The sequence below is a fragment of the Castor canadensis genome, chromosome 2 (genome assembly GCF_047511655.1).
Source record: "Castor canadensis chromosome 2, mCasCan1.hap1v2, whole genome shotgun sequence".
Lineage (NCBI taxonomy): Eukaryota > Metazoa > Chordata > Mammalia > Rodentia > Castoridae > Castor > Castor canadensis.
In genome coordinates, this window is record NC_133387.1 from 154,625,149 (window position 1) to 154,640,596 (window position 15,448).

Sequence of the window (15,448 nt, forward strand, 5' to 3'; positions counted from 1 at the left end):
AGCCTTTCTAAATGTTGAAAAATCCTAGTTACAGGACATAGTCCTTTCAAGAATTAACTGAATTGTCACAGGGGAACAAGCTTCTAGACGCCTCTGCTTCTAACACACATGGTTATTTTTCCAAGGGATACATGCGTCTTGTCAGCTCTGCAGAATATGCCAATTTGGACATAAGAGTGTATCTCCTCATTGAATCACCTGTTTCAGGAAGTAGTCCTTTCAAAAAAGAACTCAATTCTCATAGTTAAACAATGGGCCACATGCTAAAGCTTCTAACACAGACGGTTTTCATTTATGAGATACATGTGTTTTGATAACATAGCTGAGTAGGCTTCTTTGGAACAAAATGAGCCTTTCTTCACCTGGAAATTAGGATTTTCAGGAAGGATTGCTTTCAAAACTAAACCAGTTCTCCCAGGGATACAATGTGCTAGTGCTCCTGCTTTGAAAACATATGGTTTTCTTGCGAGTCATACATGTGTTTTGTCTGCTCAGCTGAACAGGCGTATTTGGAACAAAACAAGCCGATGTCCACCTTGAAACCTTTCATTTTGAAGGATGTATTCCTTTCAAGAATTAACTCAATTCTCACAGGGAAACAATGTGCTTGATTCTGCTGCTTCTTACACAGATGGTTTTGTTTTGCATGATGCCTGTGTTCCTTCAACTTTCAGCAACAGGCCTGTTAGGAACAAAATGAGTCTATCACCACGCTGAAAACGCTCATTTGCAAGAAGTATTCTCTTCAAAATCCTATTCAGTTCTCACAGGGAAACCATTCACTAGGTTCTCCTCTTTCTAATACCTAAGTTTTTCTTTTGAGAGATACGTGTGTTTCGACTCGTGATCTGAATAGGCCTGTTTGGAACCAAATGAGCCTATCTCCACCTTAACATAATGATTTGCTCCAAGGATTGCTTTGGAAAACTTACTCAATTCTCACAGGGAAACACTGTGCGAGATGCTGCACTTTCTGACAGACATGGTTTTCTTCGAGAGATACATGTCTTTCTTCAACTCAGCAGAGTAAGGCTATTTGGAGACAAAGAGCCTATCTCCACCTTGAAACTCCCATATGGTCACAAGTATTTCTTTCAAAAAATATCTCAATTCTCACAGGGGAACAGAGTTCCTAGATGGTAATAGTTCTAACCCAGATGTTTTTCTGTGAAGTTATAGTCGTGTTTTGTCAACTAAGCTGAATAGGCCTATTTAAACAAAATGAGTGTTCCTCCTCCTGGAAAACGAACATTCTCTGGAAGTATTCCTTACAAAAAGTTCCTCAGTTCTCACAGGGAAAGCACAAGCTAAATGCTCCTGCTTCTAACACATATGGATTTCCTTGGGCAGTTACCTGTGTTTCTTTGCCTAAATTGAATAGGCATAAGTGACACAAAATGAGCCTTTCTCCCCCTTCAAACTATGATTTCCGGTATCTATTCCTTTCAAAGCCTAACGAAATTCTCACCAGGAAGAATAATTTTGATGCTGCACCTTGTCACATACATGGTTTTCTTTCGAGACCGGCATGTGTTTCTTCAACTCACCTGTATAGGCCTACATGGAACGAAATGACCTTTTCTCCACCTTGATAACAGTGACCTCCAGGAAGTATGCATTTCAAGAAGTTAGGGAATACTCCCAGGAAAACAACGTGTGAGCAGCTCAGGCTCTAACACAGATGGTTTGTTTCGAGAGATACTCGCCTTTCCTCCAGTTAGACGAATATGACTACTTGCAAAAATGAGTCTTTCAACAATTTGAAAATTATGTTCTGCAGGAAGCATTCCTTTCAAAAACTACATCAATTGTCACTGGGAGACAACGTGCTAGAGGCTCCTGCCAGTAAAATGTATGGTTTTCTTTTTGGAGATACATATTTTTCTTCAATTTAGACGATTAGGTCTATTTAGAACAAAATGAGCCTGTCCCCTTCTTGAAATCTATGATTTGCAGGATGTACTCCATTTCCAAAAAAGCTCTATTGTCACAGAGAAACAATGAACTAGATTTTGTTGCTTGTGACCCGATGGTTTTCTTTCAAGAGATACATGTGTTTCTTCAAGTTTGGGGAATAGGCCTCTTTGAAACAAAATGAGCCTTTCTCCACCTTGAAATCTGTGATTTGCAGGGATTTTTTCTTTCAAAATGCACTTAATTCTTACAGGGAAATGGTGTGCTAGATGCTGCAGCTTCTAACATAGATGGATTCCTTGGGAGAGATACATGTGTATCTTGAATTCAGCAGAATAGGCCTGTTTTCAGCAAACAGAACCTATCTCAGCTTGAAACCCATCAGTTTCAGGAGGTATTCCTTTCAAAAACTACACCAACTCTCACAAGGAAAGAACTCGCTAGATGTTCCTACTTCTAACGCAGATGGTTTTGTATCGAGAGTGACATGTTTGGACAACTCAGCTGAATAGGCCTATTTGGAACAAAATGAACGTTTCTTCTCCTGGAAAACTCTCATTTGCGGGACGTATGCCTTTCAGAAACTAACGCAATTCTCACAGAGAAACCATGTACTGGATGCTCCTGCTTCCAATATACTCATATTATTTTGAATAGATATATTATGCCTTCGACTCACCTGAATACATCGGCCCATTGGGAAGAATAAAAGCCCATCTCGATGTTGAACAACCTAATTTACAGGACACATTCCTTTCAAGAATTAACTCAATTTTCACAGGAAGACATGTCCTAGAACATCCTGCTTGAAACACAGACTGTTTTCTCGGGAGAGATACCTGTGTTTTGTCAACCAAGCAGAAAATGCCAATGTGGAGAAAAACATCCTATCTCCAGCTTGAAACACCTATGTCGCAGGAAGTCGTCCTTTCAAAAAATAATCCAATTCGCACTGGGAAACAATGCGCTAGATTCGAATACTTTGAACAGAGATGGTTTTCTTTCAAGTTCTGTGTGTGTTTTTTCAAGTTAGCTGAATAGGCCTATTTGAAGAAAGTGAGGGTTTCTACACCTGGAAAACTAACATTCACAGGAAGTATTCCTTTCCAAACTAATGCGATTCTCCTAGCGAAACTGTGTGCTGGATGCTCCTTCTTTTAACACATATGCTTGTCTTTGGTGTGAGGATACATGAGTTTTGTCAACTCAGCTGAATAGGAATGTTTGAAAGAAAATGAGTCTATCTCCACCTTGAACAATTCAATTTGCAGGAAGTGTTCCTTCAAGAAATCACTCAGTTCTCAATGGGAACCCATGTGGAACATACTCCTGCTTCAAACACAGAAAATATTCCTTAGAGAGATATATGTGTTTCTTCAACTCAGCTAAATAGGCCTGTTGGGAACAACATGAGTGTTTCTCAAGTTGACAATTATGATTTGCAGGAAGGATTCCTTACAAAGCCTAACTCAGTTCTCACAAGGAAACAAACACTAGATGCTGCTACTTCTAACACAGATGGTTTTCTATCGAGAGGTACCTGTGCTTCCACAACTCAGCTGAATAGGCCTATTGGGAGCACAGTGAGCCTTTCCCACCTTGAAAACTCTGATATGCAGGAAGTATGCCTTTCAAAAACAAACTCAATCCTCACAGGGAAACCATGTGCTTGATGTTGCAGCTTCTCACAGACGTATCTTTCTTTGGATAGTTATATATTTTTCTTCTGCTGAGCAGAATGGGCCTATTTGCAACAATCAAAGCCTTTCTAAATGTTGAAAAATCCTAGTTACAGGACATAGTCCTTTCAAGAATTAACTGAATTGTCACAGGGGAACAAGGTTCTAGACGCCTCTGCTTCTAACACACATGGTTATTTTTCCAAGGGATACATGCGTCTTGTCAGCTCTGCAGAATATGCCAATTTGGACATAAGAGTGTATCTCCTCATTGAATCACCTGTTTCAGGAAGTAGTCCTTTCAAAAAAGAACTAAATTCTCATAGTTAAACAATGGGCCACATGCTAAAGCTTCTAACACAGACGGTTTTCATTTATGAGATACATGTGTTTTGATAACATAGCGGAGTAGGCTTCTTTGGAACAAAATGAGCCTTTCTTCACCTGGAAATTAGGATTTTCAGGAAGGATTGCTTTCAAAACTAAACCAGTTCTCCCAGGGATACAATGTGCTAGTGCTCCTGCTTCGAAAACATATGGTTTTCTTGCGAGTCATACATGTGTTTTGTCTGCTCAGCTGAACAGGCGTATTTGGAACAAAACAAGCCGATGTCCACCTTGAAACCTTTCATTTTGAAGGATGTATTCCTTTCAAGAATTAACTCAATTCTCACAGGGAAACAATGTGCTTGATTCTGCTGCTTCTTACACAGATGGTTTTGTTTGGCATGATGCCTGTGTTCCTTCAACTTTCAGCAACAGGCCTGTTAGGAACAAAATGAGTCTATCACCACGCTGAAAACGCTCATTTGCAAGAAGTATTCTCTTCAAAATCCTATTCAGTTCTCACAGGGAAACCATTCACTAGGTTCTCCTCTTTCTAATACCTAAGTTTGTCTTTTGAGAGATACGTGTGTTTCGACTCGTGATCTGAATAGGCCTGTTTGGAACCAAATGAGCCTATCTCCACCTTAACATAATGATTTGCTCCAAGGATTGCTTTGGAAAACTTACTCAATTCTCACAGGGAAACACTGTGCGAGATGCTGCACTTTCTGACAGACATGGTTTTCTTCGAGAGATACATGTCTTTCTTCAACTCAGCAGAGTAAGGCTATTTGGAGACAAAGAGCCTATCTCCACCTTGAAACTCCCATATGGTCACAAGTATTTCTTTCAAAAAATATCTCAATTCTCACAGGGGAACAGAGTTCCTAGATGGTAATAGTTCTAACCCAGATGTTTTTCTGTGAAGTTATAGTCGTGTTTTGTCAACTAAGCTGAATAGGCCTATTTAAACAAAATGAGTGTTCCTCCTCCTGGAAAACGAACATTCTCTGGAAGTATTCCTTACAAAAAGTTCCTCAGTTCTCACAGGGAAAGCACAAGCTAAATGCTCCTGCTTCTAACACATATGGATTTCCTTGGGCAGTTACCTGTGTTTCTTTGCCTAAATTGAATAGGCATAAGTGACACAAAATGAGCCTTTCTCCCCCTTCAAACTATGATTTCCGGTATCTATTCCTTTCAAAGCCTAACGAAATTCTCACCAGGAAGAATAATTTTGATGCTGCACCTTGTCACATACATGGTTTTCTTTCGAGACCGGCATGTGTTTCTTCAACTCACCTGTATAGGCCTACATGGAACGAAATGACCTTTTCTCCACCTTGATAACAGTGACCTCCAGGAAGTATGCATTTCAAGAAGTTAGGGAATACTCCGAGGAAAACAACGTGTGAGCAGCTCAGGCTCTAACACAGATGGTTTGTTTCGAGAGATACTCGCCTTTCCTCCAGTTAGACGAATATGACTACTTGCAAAAATGAGTCTTTCAACAATTTGAAAATTATGTTCTGCAGGAAGCATTCCTTTCAAAAACTACATCAATTGTCACTGGGAGACAACGTGCTAGAGGCTCCTGCCAGTAAAATGTATGGTTTTCTTTTTGGAGATACATATTTTTCTTCAATTTAGACGATTAGGTCTATTTAGAACAAAATGAGCCTGTCCCCTTCTTGAAATCTATGATTTGCAGGATGTACTCCATTTCCAAAAAAGCTCTATTGTCACAGAGAAACAATGAACTAGATTTTGTTGCTTGTGACCCGATGGTTTTCTTTCAAGAGATACATGTGTTTCTTCAAGTTTGGGGAATAGGCCTCTTTGAAACAAAATGAGCCTTTCTCCACCTTGAAATCTGTGATTTGCAGGGATTTTTTCTTTCAAAATGCACTTAATTCTTACAGGGAAATGGTGTGCTAGATGCTGCAGCTTCTAACATAGATGGTTTCCTTGGGAGAGATACATGTGTATCTTGAATTCAGCAGAATAGGCCTGTTTTCAGCAAACAGAACCTATCTCAGCTTGAAACCCATCAGTTTCAGGAGGTATTCCTTTCAAAAACTACACCAACTCTCACAAGGAAAGAACTCGCTAGATGTTCCTACTTCTAACGCAGATGGTTTTGTATCGAGAGTGACATGTTTGGACAACTCAGCTGAATAGGCCTATTTGGAACAAAATGAACGTTTTTTCTCCTGGAAAACTCTCATTTGCGGGACGTATGCCTTTCAGAAACTAACGCAATTCTCACAGAGAAACCATGTACTGGATGCTCCTGCTTCCAATATACTCATATTATTTTGAATAGATATATTATGCCTTCGACTCACCTGAATACATCGGCCCATTGGGAAGAATAAAAGCCCATCTCGATGTTGAACAACCTAATTTACAGGACACATTCCTTTCAAGAATTAACTCAATTTTCACAGGAAGACATGTCCTAGAACATCCTGCTTGAAACACAGACTGTTTTCTCGGGAGAGATACCTGTGTTTTGTCAACCAAGCAGAAAATGCCAATGTGGAGAAAAAGATCCTATCTCCAGCTTGAAACACCTATGTCGCAGGAAGTCGTCCTTTCAAAAAATAATCCAATTCGCACTGGGAAACAATGCGCTAGATTCGAATACTTTGAACAGAGATGGTTTTCTTTCAAGTTCTGTGTGTGTTTTTTCAAGTTAGCTGAATAGGCCTATTTGAAGAAAGTGAGGGTTTCTACACCTGGAAAACTAACATTCACAGGAAGTATTCCTTTCCAAACTAATGCGATTCTCCTAGCGAAACTGTGTGCTGGATGCTCCTTCTTTTAACACATATGCTTGTCTTTGGTGTGAGGATACATGAGTTTTGTCAACTCAGCTGAATAGGAATGTTTGAAAGAAAATGAGTCTATCTCCACCTTGAACAATTCAATTTGCAGGAAGTGTTCCTTCAAGAAATCACTCAGTTCTCAATGGGAACCCATGTGGAACATACTCCTGCTTCAAACACAGAAAATATTCCTTAGAGAGATATATGTGTTTCTTCAACTCAGCTAAATAGGCCTGTTGGGAACAACATGAGTGTTTCTCAAGTTGACAATTATGATTTGCAGGAAGGATTCCTTACAAAGCCTAACTCAGTTCTCACAAGGAAACAAACACTAGATGCTGCTACTTCTAACACAGATGGTTTTCTATCGAGAGGTACCTGTGCTTCCACAACTCAGCTGAATAGGCCTATTGGGAGCACAGTGAGCCTTTCCCACCTTGAAAACTCTGATATGCAGGAAGTATGCCTTTCAAAAACAAACTCAATCCTCACAGGGAAACCATGTGCTTGATGTTGCAGCTTCTCACAGACGTATCTTTCTTTGGATAGTTATATATTTTTCTTCTGCTGAGCAGAATGGGCCTGTTTGCAACAATAAAAGCCTTTCTAAATGTTGAAAAATCCTAGTTACAGGATATAGTCCTTTCAAGAATTAACTGAATTGTCACAGGGGAACAAGGTTCTAGACGCCTCTGCTTCTAACACACATGGTTTTTTTTCCAAGGGATACATGCGTCTTGTCAGCTCTGCAAAATATGTCAATTTGGACATAAGAGCGTATCTCCTCATTGAAACACCTGTTTCAGGAAGTAGTCCTTTCAAAAAAGAACTCAATTCTCATAGTTAAACAATGGGCCACATGCTAAAGCTTCTAACACAGACGGTTTTCATTTATGAGATACATGTGTTTTGATAACATAGCGGAGTAGGCTTCTTTGGAACAAAAGGAGCCTTTCCTCACCTGGAAATTAGGATTTTCAGGAAGGATTGCTTTCAAAACTAAACCAGTTCTCCCAGGGATACAATGTGCTAGTGCTCCTGCTTCGAAAACATATGGTTTTCTTGCGAGTCATACATGTGTTTTGTCTGCTCAGCTGAACAGGCGTATTTGGAACAAAACAAGCCGATGTCCACCTTGAAACCTTTCATTTTGAAGAATGTATTCCTTTCAAGAATTAACTCAATTCTCACAGGGAAACAATGTGCTTGATTCTGCTGCTTCTTACACAGATGGTTTTGTTTTGCATGATGCCTGTGTTCCTTCAACTTTCAGCAACAGGCCTGTTAGGAACAAAATGAGTCTATCACCACGCTGAAAACGCTCATTTGCAAGAAGTATTCTCTTCAAAATCCTATTCAGTACTCACAGGGAAACCATTCACTAGGTTCTCCTCTTTCTAATACCTAAGTTTGTCTTTTGAGAGATACGTGTGTTTCGACTCGTGATCTGAATAGGCCTGTTTGGAAGCAAATGAGCCTATCTCCACCTTAACATAATGATTTGCCCAAGGATTGCTTTGGAAAACTTACTCAATTCTCACAGGGAAACAATGTGCGAGATGCTGCACTTTCTGACAGACATGGTTTTCTTCGAGAGATACATGTCTTTCTTCAACTCAGCAGAGAAAGGCTATTTGGAGACAAAGAGCCTATCTCCACCTTGAAACTCCCATATGGTCACAAGTATTTCTTTCAAAAAATATCTCAATTCTCACAGGGGAACAGAGTTCCTAGATGGTAATACTTCTAACCCAGATGTTTTTCTGTGAAGTTATAGTCGTGTTTTGTCAACTAAGCTGAATAGGCCTATTTAAACAAAATGAGAGTTCCTCCTACTGGAAAACTAACATTCTCTGGAAGTATTCCTTACAAAAAGTTCCTCAGTTCTCACAGGGAAAGCACAAGCTAAATGCTCCTGCTTCTAACACATATGGATTTCCTTTGGCAGTTACTTGTGTTTCTTTGCCTAAAATGAATAGGCATAAGTGACACAAAATGAGCCTTTCTCCCCCTTCAAACTGTGATTTCCGGTAACTATTCCTTTCAAAGCCTAACGAAATTCCCACCAGGAAGAATAATTTTGATGCTGCACCTTGTAACATACATGGTTCTCTTTCGAGACCGGCATGTGTTTCTTCAACTCACCTGTATAGGCCTACATGGAACGAAATGACCTTTTCTCCACCTTGATAACAGTGACCTCCAGGAAGTATGCATTTCAAGAAGTTAGGCAATACTCCCAGGAAAACAACGTGTGAGCAGCTCAGGCTCTAACACAGATGGTTTGTTTCGAGAGATACTCGCCTTTCCTCCAGTTAGACGAATATGACTACTTGCAAAAATGAGTCTTTCTCCAATTTGAAAATTATGTTCTGCAGGAAGCATTCCTTTCAAAAACTACATCAATTGTCACTGGGAGACAACGTGCTAGAGGCTCCTGCCAGTAAAATGTATGGTTTTCTTTTTGGAGATACATATTTTTCTTCAATTTAGACGATTAGGTCTATTTAGAACAAAATGAGCCTGTCCCCTTCTTGAAATCTATGATTTGCAGGATGTACTCCATTTCCAAAAAAGCTCTATTGTCACAGAGAAACAATGAACTAGATGTTGTTGCTTGTGACCCGATGGTTTTCTTTCAAGAGATACATGTGTTTCTTCAACTTTGGGGAATAGGCCTCTTTGAAACACAAGGAGCCTTTCTCCACCTTGAAATCTGCGATTTGCAGGGATTTTTTCTTTCAAAATGCACTTAATTCTTACAGGGAAATGGTGTGCTAGATGCTCCAGCTTCTAACATAGATGGTTTTCTTGGGAGAGATACATGTGTTTCTTGAACTCAGCAGAATAGGCCTGTTTTCAGCAAACAGAACCTATCTCAGCTTGAAACCCATTAGTTTCAGTAGGTATTCCTTTCAAAAACTACACCAACTCTCACAAGGAAAAACTCGCTAGATGCTCCTACTTCTAACACAGATGGTTTTGTATCGAGAGTGACATGTTTGGACAACTCAGCTGAATAGGCCTATTTGGAACAAAATGAACGTTTCTTCTCCTGGAAAACTCTCATTTGCAGGACGTATGCCTTTCAGAAACTAACGCAACTCTCACAGAGAAACCATGTACTGGATGCTCCTGCTTCCAATATACGCATATTATTTTTAATAGATATATTATGCCTTCGACTCACCTGAATACATCGGCCCATTGGGAAGAATAAAAGCCCATCTCGATGTTGAACAACCTAATTTACAGGACACATTCCTTTCAAGAATTAACTCAATTTTCACAGGAAAACATGTCCTAGAACATCCTGCTTGAAACACAGACTGTTTTCTCGGGAGAGATACCTGTGTTTTGTCAACCAAGCAGAAAATGCCAATGTGGAGAAAAAGATCCTATCTCCAGCTTGAAACACCTATGTCGCAGGAAGTCGTCCTTTCAAAAAATAATCCAATTCGCACTGGGAAACAATGCGCTAGATTTGAATACTTTGAACAGAGATGGTTTTCTTTCAAGTTCTGTGTGTGTTTTTTCAAGTTAGCTGAATAGGCCTATTTGAAGAAAGTGAGGGTTTCTACACCTGGAAAACTAACATTCCCAGGAAGTATTCCTTTCCAAACTAATGCGATTCTACTAGCGAAAGTGTGTGCTGGATGCTCCTTCTTTTAACACATATGCTTGTCTTTGGTGTGAGGATACATGAGTTTTGTCAACTCAGCTGAATAGGAATGTTTGAAAGAAAATGAGTCTATCTCCACCTTGAACAATTCGATTTGCAGGAAGTGTTCTTTCAAGAAATCACTCAGTTCTCAATGGGAACCCATGTGGAACATACTCCTGCTTCAAACACAGAAAATATTCCTTAGAGAGATATATGTGTTTCTTCAACTCAGCTAAATAGGCCTGTTGGGAACAACATGAGTGTTTCTCCAAGTTGACAATTATGATTTGCAGGAAGTATTCCTTACAAAGCCTAACTCAGTTCTCACAAGGAAACAAATACTAGATGCTGCTACTCCTAACACAGATGGTTTTCTATCGAGAGGTACCTGTGCTTCCACAACTCAGCTGAATAGGCCTATTGGGAGCACAGTGAGCCTTTCCCACCTTGAAAACTCTGATATGCAGGAAGTATGCCTTTCAAAAACAAACTCAATCCTCACAGGGAAACCATGTGCTTGATGTTGCAGCTTCTCACAGACGTATCTTTCTTTGGATAGTTATATATTTTTCTTCTGCTGAGCAGAATGGGCCTATTTGCAACAATCAAAGCCTTTCTAAATGTTGAAAAATCCTAGTTACAGGACATAGTCCTTTCAAGAATTAACTGAATTGTCACAGGGGAACAAGGTTCTAGACGCCTCTGCTTCTAACACACATGGTTATTTTTCCAAGGGATACATGCGTCTTGTCAGCTCTGCAGAATATGTCAATTTGGACATAAGAGCGTATCTCCTCATTGAAACACCTGTTTCAGGAAGTAGTCCTTTCAAAAAAGAACTCAATTCTCATAGTTAAACAATGGGCCACATGCTAAAGCTTCTAACACAGACGGTTTTCATTTATGAGATACATGTGTTTTGATAACATAGCTGAGTAGGCTTCTTTGGAACAAAATGAGCCTTTCCTCACCTGGAAATTAGGATTTTCAGGAAGGATTGCTTTCAAAACTAAACCAGTTCTCCCAGGGATACAATGTGCTAGTGCTCCTACTTCGAAAACATATGGTTTTCTTGCGAGTCATACATGTGTTTTGTCTGCTCAGCTGAACAGGCGTATTTGGAACAAAACAAGCCGATGTCCACCTTGAAACCTTTCATTTTGAAGGATGTATTCCTTTCAAGAATTAACTCAATTCTCACAGGGAAACAATGTGCTTGATTCTGCTGCTTCTTACACAGATGGTTTTGTTTTGCATGATGCCTGTGTTCCTTCAACTTTCAGCAACAGGCCTGTTAGGAACAAAATGAGTCTATCACCACGCTGAAAACGCTCATTTGCAAGAAGTATTCTCTTCAAAATCCTATTCAGTTCTCACAGGGAAACCATTCACTAGGTTCTCCTCTTTCTAATACCTAAGTTGTTCTTTTGAGAGATACGTGTGTTTCGACTCGTGATCTGAATAGGCCTGTTTGGAACCAAATGAGCCTATCTCCACCTTAACATAATGATTTGCTCCAAGGATTGCTTTGGAAAACTTACTCAATTCTCACAGGAAAACAATGTGCGAGATGCTGCACTTTCTGACAGACATGGTTTTCTTCGAGAGATACATGTCTTTCTTCAACTCAGCAGAGAAAGACTATTTGGAGACAAAGAGCCTATCTCCACCTTGAAACTCCCATATGGTCACAAGTATTTCTTTCAAAAAATATCTCAATTCTCACAGGGGAACAGAGTTCCTAGATGGTAATACTTCTAACCCAGATGTTTTTCTGTGAAGTTATAGTCGTGTTTTGTCAACTAAGCTGAATAGGCCTATTTAAACAAAATGAGTGTTCCTCCTCCTGGAAAACGAACATTCTCTGGAAGTATTCCTTACAAAAAGTTCCTCAGTTCTCACAGGGAAAGCACAAGCTAAATGCTCCTGCTTCTAACACATATGGATTTCCTTTGGCAGTTACATGTGTTTCTTTGCCTAAATTGAATAGGCATAAGTGACACAAAATGAGCCTTTCTCCCCCTTCAAACTGTGATTTCCGGTAACTATTCCTTTCAAAGCCTAACGAAATTCCCACCAGGAAGAATAATTTTGATGCTGCACCTTGTCACATACATGGTTTTCTTTCGAGACCGGCATGTGTTTCTTCAACTCACCTGTATAGGCCTACATGGAACGAAATGACCTTTTCTCCACCTTGATAACAGTGACCTCCAGGAAGTATGCATTTCAAGAAGTTAGGCAATACTCCCAGGAAAACAACGTGTGAGCAGCTCAGGCTCTAACACAGATGGTTTGTTTCGAGAGATACTCGCCTTTCCTCCAGTTAGACGAATATGACTACTTGCAAAAATGAGTCTTTCTCCAATTTGAAAATTATGTTCTGCAGGAAGCATTCCTTTCAAAAACTACATCAATTGTCACTGGGAGACAACGTGCTAGAGGCTCCTGCCAGTAAAATGTATGGTTTTCTTTTTGGAGATACATATTTTTCTTCAATTTAGACGATTAGGTCTATTTAGAACAAAATGAGCCTGTCCCCTTCTTGAAATCTATGATTTGCACGATGTACTCCATTTCCAAAATAACTCTATTGTCACAGAGAAACAATGAACTGGATGTTGTTGCTTGTGACCCGATGGTTTTCTTTCAAGAGATACATGTGTTTCTTCAACTTTGGGGAATAGGCCTCTTTGAAACACAAGGAGCCTTTCTCCACCTTGAAATCTGCGATTTGCAGGGATTTTTTCTTTCAAAATGCACTTAATTCTTACAGGGAAATGGTGTGCTAGATGCTCCAGCTTCTAACATAGATGGTTTTCTTGGGAGAGATACATGTGTTTCTTGAACTCAGCAGAATAGGCCTGTTTTCAGCAAACAGAACCTATCTCAGCTTGAAACCCATCAGTTTCAGGAGGTATTCCTTTCAAAAACTACTCCAACTCTCACAAGGAAAGAACTCGCTAGATGCTCCTACTTCTAACACAGACGGTTTTGTATCGAGAGTGACATGTTTGGACAACTCAGCTGAATAGGCCTATTTGGAACAAAATGAACGTTTCTTCTCCCGGAAAACTCTCATTTGCAGGACGTATGCCTTTCAGAAACTAACGCAATTCTCACAGAGAAACCATGTACTGGATGCTCCTGCTTCCAATATACCCATATTATTTTGAATAGATATATTATGCCTTCGACTCACCTGAATACATCGGCCCATTGGGAAGAATAAAAGCCCATCTCGATGTTGAACAACCTAATTTACAGGACACATTCCTTTCAAGAATTAACTCAATTTTCACAGGAAAACATGTCCTAGAACATCCTGCTTGAAACACAGACTGTTTTCTCGGGAGAGATACCTGTGTTTTGTCAACCAAGCAGAAAATGCCAATGTGGAGAAAAAGATCCTATCTCCAGCTTGAAACACCTATGTCGCAGGAAGTCGTCCTTTCAAAAAATAATGCAATTTGCACTGGGAAACAATGCGCTAGATTCGAATACTTTGAACAGAGATGGTTTTCTTTCAAGTTCTGTGTGTGTTTTTTCAAGTTAGCTGAATAGGCCTATTTGAAGAAAGTGAGGGTTTCTACACCTGGAAAACTAACATTCCCAGGAAGTATTCCTTTCCAAACTAATGCGATTCTCCTAGCGAAACTGTGTGCTGGATGCTTCTTCTTTTAACACATATGCTTGTCTTTGGTGTGAGGATACATGAGTTTTGTCAACTCAGCTGAATAGGAATGTTTGAAAGAAAATGAGTCTATCTCCACCTTGAACAATTCGATTTGCAGGAAGTGTTCTTTCAAGAAATCACTCAGTTCTCAATGGGAACCCATGTGGAACATACTCCTGCTTCAAACACAGAAAATATTCCTTAGAGAGATATATGTGTTTCTTCAACTCAGCTAAATAGGCCTGTTGGGAACAACATGAGTGTTTCTCTAAGTTGAAAATTATGATTTGCAGGAAGGATTCCTTACAAAGCCTAACTCAGTTCTCACAAGGAAACAAATACTAGATGCTGCTACTTCTAACACAGATGGTTTTCTATCGAGAGGTACCTGTGCTTCCACAACTCAGCTGAATAGGCCTATTGGGAGCACAGTGAGCCTTTCCCACCTTGAAAACTCTGATATGCAGGAAGTATGCCTTTCAAAAACAAACTCAATCCTCACAGGGAAACCATGTGCTTGATGTTGCAGCTTCTCACAGACGTATCTTTCTTTGGATAGTTATATATTTTTCTTCTGCTGAGCAGAATGGGCCTATTTGCAACAATCAAAGCCTTTCTAAATGTTGAAAAATCCTAGTTACAGGACATAGTCCTTTCAAGAATTAACTGAATTGTCACAGGGGAACAAGGTTCTAGATGCCTCTGCTTCTAACACACATGGTTATTTTTCCAAGGGATACATGCGTCTTGTCAGCTCTGCAGAATATGTCAATTTGGACATAAGAGCGTATCTCCTCATTGAAACACCTGTTTCAGGAAGTAGTCCTTTCAAAAAAGAACTCAATTCTCATAGTTAAACAATGGGCCACATGCTAAAGTTTCTAACACAGACGGTTTTCATTTATGAGATACATGTGTTTTGATAACATAGCTGAGTAGGCTTCTTTGGAACAAAATGAGCCTTTCCTCACCTGGAAATTAGGATTTTCAGGAAGGATTGCTTTCAAAACTAAACCAGTTCTCCCAGGGATACAATGTGCTAGTGCTCCTGCTTCGAAAACATATGGTTTTCTTGCGAGTCATCCATGTGTTTTGTCTGCTCAGCTGAACAGGCGTATTTGGAACAAAACAAGCCGGTGTCCACCTTGAAACCTTTCATTTTGAAGGATGTATTCCTTTCAAGAATTAACTCAATTCTCACAGGGAAACAATGTGCTTGATTCTGCTGCTTCTTACACAGATGGTTTTGTTTTGCATGATGCCTGTGTTCCTTCAACTTTCAGCAACAGGCCTGTTAGGAACAAAATGAGTCTATCACCACGCTGAAAACGCTCATTTGCAAGAAGTATTCTCTTCA